The sequence below is a fragment of the Pinus tabuliformis genome, chromosome 8, assembly GCF_031772625.1.
Source record: "Pinus tabuliformis cultivar Carrire ecotype Pingquan chromosome 8, CPIR1, whole genome shotgun sequence".
NCBI lineage: Eukaryota > Viridiplantae > Streptophyta > Pinopsida > Pinales > Pinaceae > Pinus > Pinus tabuliformis.
In genome coordinates this window covers 1,724,941,011-1,724,961,723 of record NC_142294.1, presented here as the reverse complement: position 1 = coordinate 1,724,961,723, position 20,713 = coordinate 1,724,941,011, and positions in this window count along the sequence as shown.

Genomic DNA, 20,713 nt, shown 5'->3' with positions numbered 1-20,713 from the left:
TTTCAGACTCTTTAACGGAAAAGGTCCATCTGAGCACTTGTCACTTCAGGCTCATTAAAAATCGAAGGAGACTAGAGTCATCTTTTGTTTTTTCTCGACTCTTAAAAACTAAAAAAACAAGTTGTGTCAAAGCGTCTAAAATTTATTTTAAACGGAATAATCATCACCTTTCCCTTGTTGATCTTCGAAGTTAGCCTCCCTTCATCACAAGTTCTCGTAGAATCACTAGGAAATCTTTTGGATAGACTAGATATGTCTGAACAACCGTCAACATCTAGGACTGTGTCATCTGACACAGCGATGGCAGAACTCCCTGCTATCACTCCGACAATGTTCGCCGGTATACCATCTGTCCTGGCAAGTTATCAACAACAAGCCGGAGTCCAATCGGGGACTGTTTCAATGACATGGTCAGTTCCTATTTCTTCATCTGGATTATCATCTGGTATTTCTTATGTTGAAACTCAACAAGTTGATCCAATGTGTCTTCAAAGGCCAATCTACCCTTTAAGTACTGGATTTCCACCATATGGAGGGCAGTATGCCTTTTCATTGATCCCTCCCAGAGAACAACCATATGGGAGTTTACAACAAAGTTCAGGTCAAACTGGAATTACATCCAGCGGTTGGGTACCAACACTGCCTCAGTAACCAAGGGTTGTATATTCAATGCAACCAGTCCACCCTGTGTCGAATATTCCCACTATACCTGCTATGGTGACTGCATCGCAAGTACAAGCGTTACCTGTTGTATGTCAACCCCAAGTTTCTCAGGTTGCAATACAACAGCCTCTTGTCTCAACGACTCAATCACAACCTCAGGTCAGTGCCTCCTTATCTGGAGCGACTCAGGCTCAAACAAGTACTATGACTCCTCATCTTCGTCAATCATCCAGTATTGGACAACAACAAATGGTCCAACAACCAGGGCTGGTTCAATCTCAACAACCGCCATTCCAGCAATCATATCAAGGACCTGAGCAACAAGTCTTTGTAAGTAATGGGCAACCGCATTTCCAAAGCGGTTATCAACAACCATATTATAATGGTTATGCCCATCAACGTTGTCAAAGTTGCCAGCATCAAATACATTATGCTGGTATGCAAAGACCCATTGCTCAGGCGATTCCATCTTATCATGGGTATGCTTCGCCTAACCTGAATCAACAGTTGCCCTTTGTAGCAACTCTAGAATTACCAGATCTAAACTGGCTGACGAATGATCCAATTGCTTATGCCCCTTGGTGGCCAGCGATTCCGCATAAACTTCCGTCAGATATTCCTAAATTTAATGGAAATCCGGGTGAAGATCCGTCGAATCATGTGATGACATTTCATCTGTGGTGTTCATCAAACACCCTAAACGATGATTCGATTAGGCTTCGCCTCTTTCAGAGGACGTTACCTGGTCTGGCAGCAAAATGGTATATCGAATTGCCTAGAGCTTCATTCGACAACTTCAGTACCCTAGCCACAACCTTTTTAACCCATTTTCAGTTACCGATAAGGTACGAAATGGGAACCGAACTTCTTACCAACTTCAAACAAACGACGACCACTCACATATCTGATCATATACATGAATGGCGACGTCGTCGTAGAATGGTGAAAACGTATGTTCCCGATCAGCTTTTAGCTGAATGGTTTATTAAGTCATTACTACCTTCCATCACGGAAGATGTGGCAAAAGGGGGAGTCGTCACAGAAGAGCAAGTTATTGCTCATGCGCAATATTTGGACTTGATTTACACTCAGTCCGGCACGCTCTACGATAAAATACCTGACGCCCCTAGACCGGAATTCTCAGTTCCTCCTCCTCCTAAATCAAACAATGACTCTCATACCGGCGATGGCGTGATTGGCACAATAGACACGAAATCGACAAAGGCTGCATCTAAAAAGGCCCGTAAGATTTCTAGTCAAAATGCAAATGAGGAACTTCTTTCCTCAGAAGTCAATGCCGTGTCGACCGACAAGGGCAAACAACTAAAGCAACCAGGGGGCAAGAAGAAAAAGAAAAGGAGAAAAAAGAAGCAGGATGAGTCATCTCCTGAAAAACCTTCTGCAAACCCTTCTGGGCAAAGGAAACCCCCTGCGGGGTGTCATATATGCGATGAGGATCATTGGACAAGAGATTTTCCACATATAGCTGAAGTTAAGAAACTCTTTAAGAGTTCAAAAACCTCAGCGGTATTGACTGATTAGTTTCCAAACCCGGGAACCAAACTGGTTGCTAATCAGAATGCTTCCCGATCCCAAGTGCTTATGTTGTCTATCTCAAAGCAAAAAAATGATGCTTTGACAAGGAATAAAGATTACGGGAATCCACAGCTGTCGAATGACAAGGGTAATGAACAACCTAGTAGTTTGACAACAACTTTGACCGAAGTTATGCCACCCATCATTCCTGAACCAATGATAAAATTGCCAAAGGGAGTAGTACACAAATCGACATTTAATCCTCGTGCAAAAGTAGCACGGAATTATAATATAGTAGAGGACCTGGCCCGATCACCGTCCGCTATGTCGACACTTGAAGTACCGCAAAATTACCCCTCCAAAAAGCAAGCTTTATTATCAGCAATAGGTGGGATTGACCCAATGGATTCCAATCTTGTGGCCTTTGATCATAAAGGATATGACCCTCAATTACCGGCTCAACTAGCTTTCCTTATTCAAGTGAAAGCCCTCAACAAAACTGTTCATCGAACAATTATTGATGAGGGGGCATCTACATGTATTATGTCGATGAGTTGCTGGAAAAATTTAGGGTCACCACCCTTGTCGATATCGTCAACGACATTAAAAGCATTTGATTGACGATCATACACTCCATACGGGATTTTAAGTAACTTGCAAGTTGAACTGGGGGGCAAAACAGTAGAAGTTGATGTTGAAGTAATCGACGGAAACCTCGATTACAACATCCTACTGGGAAGGCCCTTGATATATGCCATGGCCGCAGTTGTGTCGACCTACTTCAGGAAGATTGCATTTCCCTTTCAAGGAGGAATTACAATCGTCGACCAACAAAACTTTCTGCCCAATAGTTCACAAGTTAGGGGAAGCATTCCAATGATCCATGGAAGCAATCATTCGCTTCAAAATATTGGAGTAGGCCTCCTAAAAGACCCTGCCATAATGGGTACTTTTGCCCTACCGCCTCCGAGTAATTTGGTGGAAGTGGCCACAGTGGAAACCTGCAGTATGAAATATTCTATATCTAATGGATTCGGAAGACTCCTAAACATTTTGTCAGCATGGATCATCGCCATAATAGAAATATTGTAGCAATCCATTTTCTTGGCCTGGGGGGCAACCCCAAATCAATGCCCATCGAGTGTTTGGATAGATAGGTCTAAGGAATATGGTACCTCTTCAGATCCTTGGCCGCATGTACATTATACAGACAAAGGAATCAATCAGTCAATGATGTTTGGAGAGGCACCATGGGAAGATTACCACCATCGCTCCCATCTTCTGGATTACCACGAAGATTATTCCAGCAACCTTAATCATCCATCAGTTTTTGATTTTCTATCAAATACTGTAAATATGGTGGACTTAGCGGATGGTTCTTATCTCGTGTCGACCTTGTTAAAAAATAAACATAAGACCGATCAAATGTTTCCACCCGCGTTTAAGCTCGTTAAAAAATGAACTATCCCCCCGATAAATAACCACCGTGAATGAAGCATTTTCAGCCATTAAAGCCTTGGTCGTGTTTGCACCGTCACCTCCACTTTTCCATTGGCCGATCATTCACCTCCATTTGATTGTTTACCCATTTTGAGGAACAGCTGCGAAGAGTGATTTCACTAGCCATCCTTGTGACACTGCCGTGATTGGAAAATTCCAAACCTTACCTGGAATCAGCTGCTACCCATTTTATCACTCGTTCCTCAAAAGACGAGTCTTCTTTAAGCTCTTTTCAACTGACTCGTAAAATATGAAAAGATTGCCGAGTTTTGGCCTTCCAGCTCGTTAAAGCGACCGGAAGTGCTATCCCTCCTCTATATTTTAATCTTTTTGGACCTGAGGGATTATTGCACAAAAAGATCGAGCGCTTGTTTTGTTCGACTCGTTAAAACGATCGAAAATTCATCCCTTTTGTATTGTTTTATACTTTTTCGGACTTAAGGGATTAGATGACGAAAAAGGAATTTCGAAGTTACCTTTACGTACCTTTTCAGACTCTCTAAAAATGAAAAGGACCGAGTTATCTTTGTAGTTAGACTCGTTAAAAAGATTAATAGCGACAAACTTGTCTTTAGACGAGAACGAGTTTCACTATCGCTAGGCTCGTTAAAACATAGCGATGGGTTTGCCCGAAGGGAAAATTATAGAACAAGCATATGTTATCCTCCTCAAGATTGACAAAAATAAAGAGGTACTGGTCAGCAATGACTGGGGAAAAATTGGGAAGAAAACTCAAAGAAACTTTATTGGTAGCAAGTCGCTCTTGAACATGACACTTCCACTCCGTGCCTGAGTCGGGTTGGGTTGTTTCATTCACCCGTCACATCGCCATGGTCTCGCCATACCATCCACATTTTGGGTAAATGCTACCAATCCATCACATAAGTGTCGCCGACATGTTCAAGAGAAGTCATCCAGAGAAGTCACCTGTGTCCCATCCACTACCATACATTACACTTCATTCTTTCATGACCGCCACCCTGAACCATATATCATCAGATCGTTTTCACTTCCATCAAAATCATTTGCTCCGTTCTGTGTCATTGATGTGGGATTCACTAAGGCCTTCCTTTGACGGATCACTTCTTGTTGACATCAGCTCATTATCCAAGAAGTCGATCTAGGAACACCCCATTCAGTACTTTGAAGCTTGCATGCCTCAATGGCAAGTTTCTCACTTCCGGCGACAGGTATACATCAATGACCTTCGACCGAAAGATTTTGCGTGGTGTTCGACGCCAAGTCCTTTATTCACACCACGTGAATTGTACTGCAGTACCTTGAGGGTCATTATCATTATCGGTGATTCCTCTCGCGCTTGTTAACAGTTTACATCATTGACTGGTAATCAAGCGATGTCTTTCCATGTTCGACTTCAAAACATTTCTCACATGGATCGACTTGTACTTCGAGTGAAGATCGGACGAGATTGAAGACCCCGAATCTAGTTTCCTCCATCCGGGCTGCGATATATATTCAGGAAAATAAAGACATTGAAATGTATGGCATTGCAGCACAGATAATCATCCTACCAAGAGGATGATGGCTCTATCAGAATCATCAGTCTACCATCAGACGATTGTCTGTCCTATGTACATGAAAATGAATTTATAAAGCTAAGCATGGGAATGCCCGCCTCAGCTAGATCATGAAAACAGTATGAAGATAATGTATTGTATTGTATCTTATTACAGGTCTCCTCCCAGCATTGAAAGAACTTCAGATCCTCCTAATAAGGCATTTCACTCGATAAACGGCCTCATACTTTAGGGGGCAACTGTTATAGACATTTTTGTGCCTTACAGCTCTAAGCATGAAATGTCCATAAACCAAGGGCTCCTAAGTCCCTAAAAGTGTTGTTCTAACTCCTAAAGGAACAAGGTCAACAAATTACAGCTTCTCCCAAAAGTTCTCCACCAAAAACTGCTCAAAACTAGTCAAATCAGGATCATTTCAGCTGCTCCACTAGCCAAGTGCGTTGCATAGCACCTAAGTCCACTAGCTAGGTGCGTTGCAACGCACCTAAATGCACTACCAAGGTGCGTTGAGCGGGAAATGACAAGTGGCAGAGTCATTCCACGAGGTGGAGAGACAATTGAAGCTTCCAGAATCTTCTCCAATGACACTTGCCTCACTGAATTCAACCAGGGATGAGTAAGAAGCTCTCAGTCTCCAAGTGGAAGCAAGAACTGACAGAGAGAAGCAACTAATCAATTCATGAGCTGACTCATCCTCCTTGCATACATCTATATATGGATCCCTCTCCAAGAGATCTAGAGGCTGGAATATTGTACATTGCAAAGAATTGCTGTTGGTTTTGAGATAGATATCAGAGTATTGGGTGATTTATGCTTTGTTGGAGGTGAAGAGGGGCTTCTCTGCTAGGAGGTTGATGCTGGATCAGGAATCATCGGTTGTAACTCCTCCTGAATCTTCTTGTTATATCAATAAAACTATTTGAGTTTCTCCTACATGCTTGTGTATCATTGATGCTTGTTACATTTGTATGTTTAGCTTAAATCTGATCCTAAGCTATTTATGAATATAAATCCATGTCTTTGTGTAGTTTTCTTCTTCTGTGATCTTACAGGAACTTGGTGAAGCTGGGCAAGTAAGGAAGCAGGTAGCTAGAAGCTGTCAAAGAAGAGAGAGATTGGATCAAAGGACTAGCGCAAGACACAGGTTGGTTCATCCTATTCCTCTTTGTTTATAGTTCATAAAGAAGAATACAAAAGTAGTTTTCTCTGTTTGTTTCTAAGGTAACTGTCACACCTTAGTGGGATAGAGTCGTTCTGAATAGACACTTATCCCGATAACACAAGGTTAGGCCGTAAACCACTGTAAGAACCCAACAAAACCATGCCACTGATAACAAGAGAACCATACACCAACATGCAAAGCCATGCATGTCAAAACCAACTAGGAAATATCACATGAAATATGTTACCTGCAATTACTCCTACTGAAGCGGCTTGATATATCTTTTCCTTCATTGCTCCTTCCTTTCCTTCCCTTGTCCTTCCCTTGCTTGACTTTCCCTTCCTTGCTCCAAACCTAAGAAAAAATCCTGCCAACTGATCCTCAGAAGCCTTTTTATCAATGCGGCCTCTAGTTTCTTCATTATTTTCCTTCAATTTCATCCTCACATGTAACCTCTGACCTTTCACCTTACTTTTCTCCTAATTTCCTTTATTTTCATAAATAAATGTGCCAAAAATTCCTTTTTTCCTTTTAATGCCTTTGCCAATTTTTTTTAGCCATAAACACATCCAGTGATGCTCACTAGGATATATTTTCCCAACATTCAATTTGGAATAAGTGTCCCTTACCCATGGTCTTATTTTTCCTTCACTAACTTTTATTACATGGAATTTTCACCAGGGTTGTTACAACACCCTTATATTTTTATGTTATCATAAAATGAATTATTTTCTCCATACATACCATATAAATTAATGGTATAATAAACTTTCCCCAATTCTTTAAATTTAAATATCAGTTGTATACCAACATTCATAATGGGAGGATACAAAGATCCTACTGTGTGTTTCCACAATCTTACTAAACATCCCAAGTTACCTTTTTCATATTTTAATATAAATTCCAATCTTTCATATAAGAAGATAGGAACTCCATTAGTTTTTCCCCTTTCACTCATAGTTTCTAGGTTCAATAGTCTATCAATATTGTAATTGCACAACATTTACTTTAGGGCTAGTGTTTTGAGTGCACCACCTACTACTTTGACATATAGGGTAAGGATAATCTTTAGGTCACATTTTTTTGATACCATCTATCTCTAAATGCCATTTTATAGTCACACACTTACATTCTTTCATCTCTTGTATATATCTCGTTTTTTTCTTTCTATTAACATGTATGATCACTAACCTGCAATTAATACTTAACCAATATATTCTATTTCCCTCATCTCATCCAAATAAACTTGTGTCTAAAACAATATCTCAACTTGTTTTTGCCTATATTTGACTCCACACCATTATTGAATTGAGGATTCAAGGGTTTCATTTTATGCATCTTAACAACATCTAAATTTATAATTGAGTGACTATATGTATGTGTAATCCTTAAAATATCCAAACCAATTTCCCATGTTATATAATCTATGGGTTTATACATCAAATTCTCACCATATTCTAAAATGGACAAAGAATGGATTTACGAGACTAACAACTCATATCTTGTTTTGTTGATTTATTCTATCTAGCTTCCTTTCCAAATGCTTATAGGCTCTTCAAATTCATCTTCTCTTGAATAAATAAATATTTGACATTTTCACCATTTATGACAATCAAATTTTCACCCTCCTTCTCTACTCTTATTTCATTACCTTCTTTTTGAATCTTGAAAATTTCTTTTGTCCCAACCTTCTTTTTCTCCTTAGATATTAGCACTTCTAGGTTTTCTTAGGCTTCCACCCCCTTGTTTTATCATACCCATATTTCCTTATTTTTGCAATACACATCTTAAAATATTGTGCCATGGAATATCAAAAATCTAAAAGGAACTTTCCAATAGTCCAAATTTTGATTGAATATTTATTTTCCCCATTACATGGATATTTCCTTTGAATGGAGTTCCAAATCAACTAATAGTTGAATAAATATCCTATCCACCATGTTTCAATACTCTTATTCAAGGTTGATGTATTCCAATGAAGTCCATTTCCAATAATTTCCAATATCTCTCATCTAAATCTCCATCGAGAGACCAAGCAACAACATCCAAACCAGTCATATAAAGAAGGGTCTAGTTTGAGGATTGAACATTGACCTCCAACATTTTAGAAATAGCATAATAGACCCCCAAACCAACAAGTTATTAGAATAATTTCAATATCCTTCTTACTTTTGAATTTGAATGAGAATCATTCTTACATTATAATGTGGAATTTTTGGACATATTCGAGGACATCAAATGAATTATCTTCTGACCACCTTCATAAAGATTCTCATTTAACCTGTTTTTTGATAAGGCACCTCTTGACAACTTTATCAATAATAATTTTAATTACCTTCAGTCCTACATCTCCTCCAATGGAAAATTTTAATTTTTTTCTTGTCCTTTAACAATTACTCCTTTTCTTTATTTCCTTCTCCTTCCCTCCATGATCAAAATTTCCTTTATCTCTCTATTCTTCTTTACATAGTTCTCCATGAATATTCCCTTTTTCTAACCCTAAAACATTCAATAGTTCAAGTTAAAGATTTATGGTTTATAGGATCTACACTGGAAACAAAACCTAGGAAACAATCCCTTGAATATTTCATGTTACTCATAGAAACAATCTTACATCGAAACTCTAGCCATAACTTTTCTCTTTACACGAATCCATAGTATCCTATTCTCTATAAGCTCCTACTTCAAATTCAAAGGAGTAAAATCTATAACTTGTCCTTGCATCATCCAAAGGAAAAATCTTTAATCCATTGTGCTTACATCATAATTGAACCATATTTTGTCTATAGAGGGAATAACCACTCTAGATTATCCATCAAACCATGATATAAAGACAATTCATCATTGTAAGCCCTAATAACTATCCATATGATTAGTAACTACTCCCTGTAGGTGAATATGGACTTCAAATAGACCTCCTCACCCTCTTCATACTCTACTTAGTCTTCCTCCATCTTTAAACTATGTTATATTATGCATCATCATGAGATATATGTAATGTCCATGCCACTGACATGACATAGGAACACCAAATATAATATATAAAACAACATGAATCCAACAGAGATAAGATGAGTAACATTGTGCTTTTATAAACCCTTTGATGCATAAACTAGTTGGTCTATGTGGAGTTTAGTCCCAGGAGGTCTCAGGTTAAAACCTCATGGGGAGGGGTTGAGGATGGAAGCCACCTTTGAGGGAATTAAAAAAACTATCCCATTGGTGAGAAAATCATTCTTCCATCCAATATACTCATTAAGAAAATAATACCAACATTAATTTATACACACATTCCAATCTAAATCCATCATTACCTCACATCTTCTAAAATAAATCCCAAAATTAAAATAGTTTTAGGTGGATAGTTTCAAATTCTCATATTATAGATATAATAGCATTTTGAAATGGTAATACTATATTAAAGGATGGAAGCCACTTTTGGGAGAATTAGAAAAACTATCCCATTGGTGGGATTCTTCCAAAATAAATCCCAAATTAAAATAGTTTTAAGTGGATAGTTTCAAATTCTCATATTATAGATATAATAACAATTTGAAATGGTAATACTATATTATAGGATGGAATCCACCTTTGGGGGAATTAGAAAAACTATCCCATTGGTGGGCTCTTCCATCCAATATATAGGTTGGCCTTCATTAAGAAAATAATACCAACATTAATTTATACATACACCCCAATCTAAATCCATCGTTACCTCAATTCCTCTAAAAAAAATCCCAAATTAAAATAGTTTTAGGTGGATAGTTTCAAATTCTCATATTATAAATATAATAACTAACTAAAAGGAATTTAAATTTCTTATAATAATTTGAAATGGTAATATTATATTATATATATCTAACTAACATTATATCGAATTTGATATATCAATACTATAATTTTAGTAAACCCTTGAGGGGTAGACTAGTTGGTTTATGTGGGGTTTATATCAAAGAATGTAGCATGAACACTGAACACAAAACACACAGCTTGGATTTCACATTGCCAATGTATGATTTTATACACAGTGATGAAGGTTCTCGATGTTGGTTGTTTGTGGCTGCTTCGGGACACTACCTGAAGTCTCCAGAAGACTCAAGACCATCTCCTTAACTCTCGAGACAGTTGAGAATTTAATGAGTCAGGTGGTTGTCATTAAATGTTATCCAACAATTTAGTCCCCACAACTAATGGGAAGGGGTTGAGGGATGGAAGCCACCATTAGGGGAATTAGAAAAAACCATCCCATTGGTAGGTAGATCATTCTTCTATTTAATATATGATTAATAAAATGACACAAACATTAATTTATGCACACACTACAATCAGAATCCATCATTACTTCAAATATTCTAAAAGAAGTCCAAAATTAAAATAGTTTTAGGGGGATGATAATAACTAACTATCTAACAAAATTTGAATTTTTTATAACTATTTGAAATGGTAATACTATATTAGAGGATGCAAATTATGTTTGGGGAATTATAAAAGCTATCTCATTGGTGAGAAGATCATTATTCCATCCAATATACAAGATGGTCTTCATTAAGAAAATAGTTCTTTCAAAAAAGTTTAGGCCACGAGGATTATGGAGCTCAAACTTATCATTCCAAGAAAACCTTCAAATTTTAGGTGAAATTGACAAAAAAGTATTGCAAAGAAATAAAAATATCATAATTAGATGAGGCATTTTAAAATGATTTATATAATTGAATAAATCAAACATAAGCTCACCGGGATTTGGTTCCAAGATGAAGGGTGCACTCCCAAGGCACTCTATGAGATAAGACATTGGTTCCAATTCTTTGTAGGTGTTAGACTTGCAAAAAAAATGGAAATAGCGAACTTCGATTCTAAAATTAAATATACTAAAAATGTTTAAAAATGAAATTGAACTATTTTAGATTTTTACCCTTTTTTCTAATCAATTTTAACTTAAATCGAATATAAATTCATTGAAATTGCAAATTTAAACTATACAAGCCATGTAACCAACTAAATACAATTTTAAAAATCCCTTAAAAAATCACCTAGCTGCCTAGATTATGGATGTAACCAATTCAAAAAATATAAAATTACCTAACCCGTAGATTATTGAGGTCAAAATTACCATTCCAAAAAATCTCTTGAATTTCAGACAAAATATAACGAAAAATATACCCCAAAAGAATAAAGAACATCTAATAATTAGTAGAGATGTTGTAATGTAAGGATAAAATAAAAATAGAAATAACCCTATAAAAAATAAATAAAAAATAAAAATAAAAATCGTGCGTATTGACCCATAGTATTCATGTGGAATGTTTAACAATCTCAGATTCATCTTAACTCTGGATATGTTGGGCCCTGAAAAAGAGTTTTGATATGCAAACCTGTTTTAGAGTGAAAATTCATTTGATCCCTTTATCTAGACTACTTATATAATAGAATAAATCAAAACACAAAAGTGAAACTTTATTCTAAAAATAACCACCTTACTAAAAAATCTTTGAAAATGTAATTTAACTATTTTAGTTATTAAAATTGCAAATTTAAACTCTATGAAATCCAACTAACCTACCAACGTGCAACTTAAAACCCAAACTTGGTAAAAATAAGGAATGAAAAAGCCCCTGTATGAAATTCACATATAGATGAATAAAGGAATGTAGGCGGTAGCACCCACTGATTTCTCACATCTCTCATTATCATTTCTCTGTTTGGAAATCTTCACTGTTCTCCTTTTCAAGTAGGCAGCCACACGAAGAACTTTCCCTTGCAATGGAAGGCAGGAAGATTCAACGTAGTGGTAACACTGGGGAGGCCTCTTCCAGTAGGCCACGGGAAGAAAGGAATCTACCTTCTGCACCAGTTCTTGTTCGTGCACCAGTTGTTCCTCAAATGGCACCACAACGCCCACCAAGTTCAGATTTAATGAAACGACCTGGACAGGGTCGAGTCGGTAGACCTGTACATCTACTCGCTAACCATTTTAAAGTGTCTTTCCCAGCCATTCCAGACTCGTTTCATTACCATGTAAGCAAATTTTATTCCAGGGCTTTAGTGGCTTCCTTCTGCACTTATTCGTCAAATTTGATGAGAAAAACAGATTGTCTCATAGTATTGTGAATGTTGCAGATGATAGTCACTAATACTGGACATGGCAGTCCAGATCAACGGCCTATTAACAACAAGGCTATTTGCAGGAAAATCATGGACAAGGTCAAAGAAATGCCGGAGATGAATGTCAAAAACTTTGCATACGATGGAGAAAGAAGCATGTTTGCTATGGGAAGACTCAACGAACAGAGGATGGAGTTCACTGTCATCCTTCATGGCCTTGACGGTCCAGGAAGGTAAACATTTTCTTTATATGTATTTATATATTTGCTTTGGAATTTTATCTTTGAAGTGTAAACATTTTCTTTATAATTTATCATTAAAGTTTTATTTCTTAAAATGTTTTTGGAAAATGTTGGCTCGTGAGAGGTTAGAGGTTATAAGTTTAAATTCAGACGAGTAAATTATGTATTGTTGGAAAGGCAGAGGAGGATAGGCACAAAATAACACAAATAATTACACACAATAACACGAGTTTCAATTTTTCTATTGATCACACAAAAACTTGATTATTACAATGAACCCAGTGAGGGGTATTTAAATATTTTCTGACTAACCGCTCACCTAAAATAACTTGACATGCAACCATACACTAAATTGAACCTTACTCAAAATAAAACTTGACTTGACTTGACTCAATTTGACTTAGTTAATTGATTCTTTAATTCTACCCAACACTTCATGCATGAGTAATTAGTTATTTTAACACTTTCTCTTAATTATGACCGCTAAACTAAGACATGAATCATGACAACTTAAACATGGGTGCTAGTCTATGTCTCAGCTAGGCTTACAACACCCACTTTTCTTCTATGAAACTCAAACACATCTTTTGCTAATATCTTAGTAAATATATCAGCCAATTGATTACTCAGTTTACAAAGCTTCAAGTGAACTTCTCCATTGCTCACGAGTTCTCCAATAAAATGATATCTAGTATCAATATGTTTTCTCTATTTATAAAACAAACTATTCTTGGATAGTGAAATTGTTGAGGTGTTGTCACAATATATTGTTGTTGATCCTTGTTGTTTCTGCTTGATTCCATCAAATACACTTCTTAACCATACTGCTTGGCATGTTGGTGCCACATATTACGCTTTTGCTAATGAAAGTGTCACAATGGGCTACTTCTTAGATGCCGATGCTATCACATGTGAACCAAGATGGAACACATAACTGAAATTGCTCTTCCTATCATCCAAACTGCCTACAAAATCAGTATTTGTATATCCAATCAAATCCTTCTTTGTTGTACTTGCATACATTATGCTACAATCTCTAGTTCATGTTATCTATCTCAGAATTATTTTTCCTGTGCTCCAATGTGCATCTCTTGGAGTCTCCATAAATCTAGAAATCAAACTCACTCCTTGCATAATATTTGGTCTTATAGCTGTGAGATAAATGAGGCTTCCAACCAATCTTTTGAGTAGAGTTCAATTGACATCTAATCCTTCATTATCCTTACTTGAATTTGTAGATGTCGCAACTGGTGCAGGGGTAGATTTACAATTTTCCTTCCGGAACCTTTTCAACAAGTCTCTAGCATATTTATTTTGACATAAAAATCCCTTTTTCAAATTGCTCAACTTCTATGCCAAGAAAATATTTCATAAGTCTGAGATCTGTCATCTCAAATTATTTCTTCATGGCTGATTTAAACTCATCCAATTCAAAATCACCTATACAAATCATGTTATAAAAAAGAAAACAATCAAAATTTGTCCATGCCCATTTACCTTTGTGTACCAGGTAGGCTCAATGTTTCTTATGTAAAATCTATTCTTGATCATGTAGCTATCAATCTTGCTATACCAAGCTCTAGGTTCTTGCTTCAATCCATATAACACTTCATTTAACTTGCAAAATCTATCTTCTTGTCCTTCAACTTCATATCCTGGAGGTTGTTGCACATAAATTTCTTCTTCTGGAATTCCATTCAAAAAAGTCGATTTCACATCCATCTGATATACTTTCCATTTTTTCTGAGTTGTTGTGGCTAGAACTTCTCTTACAATATCCAATCTAGATACCAGAGCAAATGTTTCTGCAAAATCTATTTATGGTTGTTGCAAGAATCCTTTTTCTACAAGTCTTTCTTTAAACTTGTCAATTTCTCCTTTCTCATTCAAATTTTTCTTGTACACCCATTTCACACTAATGAGATTTTTGTCCCATGTATCATTCTTTTCAATAGCTTCAATTTCTTCATCTATGGCTTGCACCCAATTTTCATCTCTGATTGCTTCTTCAAACAAAGAAGGTTGGAATGACAACAATGCAAAGTTTGAACTAACATCCAAATCATCATAAATATCTTTCAAACTTCTCATTTTTATCTTACCATTACTTGATTCGTCACCTGATTGACTACTACGAGAATTTTGATTTGTTGATCTTTTTGAAGATCCATGTGGCTCAAAAAATCTTGGAGTCCTTGCTTGTGCCTGCTCTTGTGATTCTTGTTTCTCCTTCTCTGCTACATCATCTTCCCTAAATGGTGTTTTTTCATCAACTGTTTTGTCTACAGTCTCATTCCATGAATCTTTTTATTTAAATACAACATCTTTGCTAACTATGGTCTATTTGGTGACACAGTTATACAATTTGTAAGCTTTTGACTACTCACTATATCTAGTAAATATGAATTTTCACTTTATCATCCCACTTACCTCTTAGCTCTTTAGGCACATGTGCATAAGCTACACATCCAAAAATTCTAAGATGAGATATGCTACAAGACATAACTGACCATGCTTCTTCTGGTACTTTGTTCATCACATTCTTTGTACGAGATATATTTATCACATAAACAACACATGCAACTACTTCTTCCAAATACTCATTAGACAAGTTTATTCCTTTCAACATGCTTCTAGCCATGTTCATAATTGTTTGGTTCTTTCTCTTTTCTACACCATTCTATTGTAGTGTGTATCTAGTTGTAAATTGTATTTTTATTCCATGTTGATTGCAGTAATCATGGAATGTCTTCAAATCGTATTCTCCACAATGATATGACCTCAATACCTTGATATGTCAATCACTTTGGTTCTCTGGTAAGGCTTTGAACTTTGCAAAAGTTTCAGGATTTTGCTTCAAGATGTAAGCCTAAGTATTTCTAATATAATCATCAATAAAAGTTAGGAAACAAATTCCAACTACTGATTTTGTTCTCATAGGTCCACATAATTTTGTGTGCACTAGCTCAAGAGGCTTATTTTCTATATATGAAATTCCCTTTCGAAAACTTTCACGGTGTTGCTTTCCCAAGATGCAACACTCACAAGTACTAGCAGGTTCTTTGATGGGAGGTAATCCCTTGACCATATGTTTCTGCTGCAACAATCTTAAACAAGAAAAGTGCTAGTGTCCAAACCGAAAATTCTATAACCAATAATCATTAGAATAGGCAACTGTAAACAAACTGACCTAATCACTGTAATTCATAATTAGAGGAAAGAGCTTTTTCCTCTTCATATGCACCTTTTCTATCAACTTCTTTCTTGAGGGCTTTTCATATATAACACATTCTTCTCCTTGAGAGATAACTTTGTATCCTTGCTTTGTCAATTGGCCAACACTTATTAAATTATGTATGAGACTAGGGACATAATATACTTATGAAATTGTCTTTGCCTCCCCCTGATTGTTCATAATGTTGACCACTCCTTTGCCATCTACATCCACAGTCTTGTCACTCCCCAACGTTACCTCTGTCTTCACAAATTGATTCAAATTTGCAACCAAATTCTTGTTTCCTATCATGTGGTTACTATAACCATTGTCTAATAGCCTAACATTATCAAAAGGTTCATGCATGGTATGGAAAGCTAAGAACATGGAGTTAGTACTCTCTGTAGTTGTTGGAAATAATACTGAGAGGGGGGGTGAATCAGTATTATCAAATCAAACACTTTTTCATTTTCATACTCAGATTCATATACGCTACTTCAGTGAAGGAAACCTGCGTGTACACGCAACTGTGTCTAATGCAACTAGCGTATATCCAGTAAACTTATGATTCAGTTAATCCATTAAATGTTGATCTTTAGTTAGTGCATCAAAACTTTTATTAACCATATGAACAGTAAACAAGTGCAGTAAAATAGAATAGATCATCACACACAAGAAGCACACATGAACACCATGATGTAAGGTGGAAACCCAATGTGGGTGAAAACCACCTGCTGCAAGTTGTCTCTATCTTCTTTTAATAAGAAACTTCTTTTTACAATATTTTTGTACTGGTGCAGTCTTATACCAGTACACAAGCTTCTACCTGCAGAAGGCTACAACCTTCTCTCGTTCTCTAGATTCTCCTGGAAGGGAGCTGCAACCCCCTTAGCTCTTGTACTAGCCGATCCTTTTACTAGTACGTAGGTGTCGGCCTACTGAATGCTCCAACCTTCACTCGTTTTCCAGTTGCTACTGGAAGGGAGCTACCACCCCCTTAGCTCTTGTACTAGCTGATGTACTAGTACGTAGGTGCCGACCTACAGAAGGCTACAACCTTCTCTTTCTTCCTCCAGGTACCACGTTTCATAAATTTTCAGATTGGATACTCATGGAACACATCATCATAATCTGAAGGTCACGTTTCATCCAATTTTCATACTGGACCCATCATCAATCAACACTAGCATCGTCAATCTTTGAATCACCCAATACTGAATCACTGAAACCTAGTCAACAAACTGCAATCACCAGAACACAGGGCAGAACACAGAACTCTGCAACAATATCCAGAACCAACTATATCATCAAAAATCATGCATCAGAGTGCATACGCTACTTGGAAGTGTCGAACCAGCGTGTATACACAACTTCACCAAAGTGAACCAGTGTATATGTCATTAATTACTTACTTATAACTTCGCTCCACTTCCTGACTTCAGACATACCCAGATCATTACATATACAAAGATAATATGTATGTTAGCAACCAGATCTAGTTCATCAGATCACATAAAGATAAGTCATTCTGATCCTGATCCATTATAGATCTCATCCATCAATACTGAAGCTAAACATAATCAACCAATCTAAATATGCAGAATACTAACACCAGTAAACAGTCATCAGAACTCATCAACAACCAAAAACACCTGTAACTTCAAACATCATAGCTCATATGGTATACGCTACTTAGATGTATCTAACCTACGTATGTACGCGCTTTTATCATAGTCAACCAGCGTATACATCTGTAAATATTCATTCATGATTTGTAGCTATTCCAAACTTGAGTTATACGCAGATCATAACATTTACAGAACATTACGTGCGTCAGTATACAAATCTAGACTAAACAAGATCAAATTGTATAGAGATGATTCAATCCAAGCCATTAGATCCCGATCTATCCTTAGATCTTGTTCTCCATCAACCGTTGAGATTCCTCCTTAGCTTAGATCAAGCAATGCATCATGAACCCATAACCTGCATACTGGATCTCATACGTCATCAGATATTCAAGACTTTCTCAATGCATTTGCCTAATGATCTTCTTTTCCTTTTATAGTCTTAGGCCTTACTCAATACCATGGTCCAAAACCATTGAGAACCAATACTAGGGACCCAATACCTGGGTTCAACACTTTGGACACAATACCAAGGACCAAAACCATAGGTCTAAATACCACGGACCCAAAAATAAGCTTTCCACATGTACACGCTTTTCCGTGCAGGAAAGTGCGTGCATACGCATACGCGACTTTTGATCAGCAATCCCGCATGTATACGCGCATTTGTATATAGTGAACTTGCATGTATACCCTACTTGGTATATAGCGAACCTGCATATATACGCAACTTGGTACATAGTGAACCTGCGTATAACATGCATATGTATGCGACTTGGTATATAGTGAACCTGCGTATATACTCTTCTTTCTCCATTCTTTGTAGTCCGATCATCAACTCTTTGCTACTAACCTGCTGCACTATGATCTGTCATCTGTGAGAGTTGCCATCAAGGACAACACTTGTATCATAATGCCAACAATCTCCCCCTTCGGACTTGATGGCAAAGTTAACTTGCCATACTAAGAACTATCAACTTAATGAGTTGTCATTGTACATTACATCTGAGCTGATTCCTTTGAGCTGCCCTGCATCCCATGTGTTTTGTCACATCTGATCCCTCTTCTGTAGATTCATCTAGTTATGTATAAGTGAGATGTTCTGCTACAAGTGGGTTGCCATCAAGTACAACACATGCAACATAATGCCAACAATCTCCCCCTTTGGACTTGATGGCAACAACCATACCAAGTCACTATCCCCCTTTGACATCAAGGGCAAAGGGTGAACCAAGATATTCTCTTCCTTGATATACATTCTGTTGTCCATACTCCCCCTGAATACCTGCTGAAATCACTGATTGAGCTCCCCCTTTGTATATGCCAATATGTAACAATCTATCCATGCTCCCTCTGAGTACATGCTGAAATCTCTGCTCTACTGAAGAGTGTTGTTCATGCTCCCCTTGACTGTAAGCAAGGTCTGCAAAAAGATGTTCTACAAGAAGAACATGACTCTATCATAAATGACCTTCCTATCACCAAAGACTTAAACATACATTCATCTCCCAACCAAGTGGGGATATACCAATATTGACTCATCCACCCACCCAAGTGGGGATATACCAGATACCAATTGTTTATACATGACTGAAATATTACATCATCTTTCCCATGCATAGTGGGGGTACAAATTACATCATATGACCAAAAGGGATTCATCAAATGACTACAATAGATAGAGACAAACTATTACATCATGAGTCTTGATATGACCTTTACATGACATTTATAACAGATACCAAACATCTAAATAAGACCATGATAGTCATCAGCAACTATAATACACAATGTATGATCTGCTCCATAAGCATATGTCAACAGCATCTAGACCAGCAACAAAATCATTCACATTATATCATATGTGAAAAACACCATATCCGTCCCATCAAGATTTGCATGATCTAAGTATCATGACTTTGGGAACATCTGCATCAATCAACATGTGTAAGTATCAACCTATCATCATATAGGTAAGAACTCATCATCATCATGTCTCCAACAATGCAACTTTGAGTAATCATTCATGTATCCAGCACTATGTATCTTGAGCTCAAGATCATTTGTCAAGACTTCTTGATATCATCAACAGCAACAATCCTCATCCACATGAGTGCCAAGAACTATAGGAATCCTGCATCATAACTGTATTATATGATCTTTATGCATATGACAACAGCAACATATGAGTGACTCGTCATCAAGTAATGAAGATGTATCTTCAAGCTTTGTACTTCTCCTTATCCTTATGAATATCACCATGTAAGCACCATATATGCATCATCAGAGAATCAACCACAAATCTGATCTGAACACCAACTATGTAACCCCAAAGAATCATATGATATTTTGTCATGGATAACTCATAACCATATCATAGCAAGATATATCATTTAGCCATATAAGCATCATTACCAAGGACTAATAGCCATAATGCCAACAATGCATTATTAAAAGCATATGCTCCCCCTGAACCTGTGCCATCTGTTCACTGTCAGATCCGATCATGCATATATCAGCAAGAAGTATCAAGGCATCATCATCATTAATTTAGGATCAAAACACTTTAAAACATCTTACAAGTGTCAAGACATTTCCACACATCATTAGCAGATTGTAACCATTATCAAACAAAGCAAATAATGGACTGAATCATATCAGACCCTTTTCCTAAGCCTGTCCCTACTGCTTTTCCTCAAACTAACATATACGCGACTGTGTAGTAACTAACTCGCGTATATACGCAGCTTCCCTTTATGAAACTTGCATATGAGATTTAGGACACTGAAGTTTTACACTTTCAGCTCCATCTGAGTTTGTTATGTCTGTATATTGTGCTATGCCACATCTTTTTGACTGTACTTCCTTCTTCTTCCATATCTTCAAGTGTGATGATGTTTTCTCCTTTTGGTATGGTGCCCGTTCTTTGTTCCTGCAATCCTTAGCTATATGTGCAAGCTTGTTACATGCATAACATCTCACATGTTTCATATTCCCTCTGTAGCAATCAATAGCTCTGTGACCAAACATATTGCAAGCAAACCAATATCCCTTAAAGTACCTGGAACGTGATGGTCTTTCTATGTGATGGTCTTGAACCATTCTTCTTCTGCATCTGGCTGCAACAT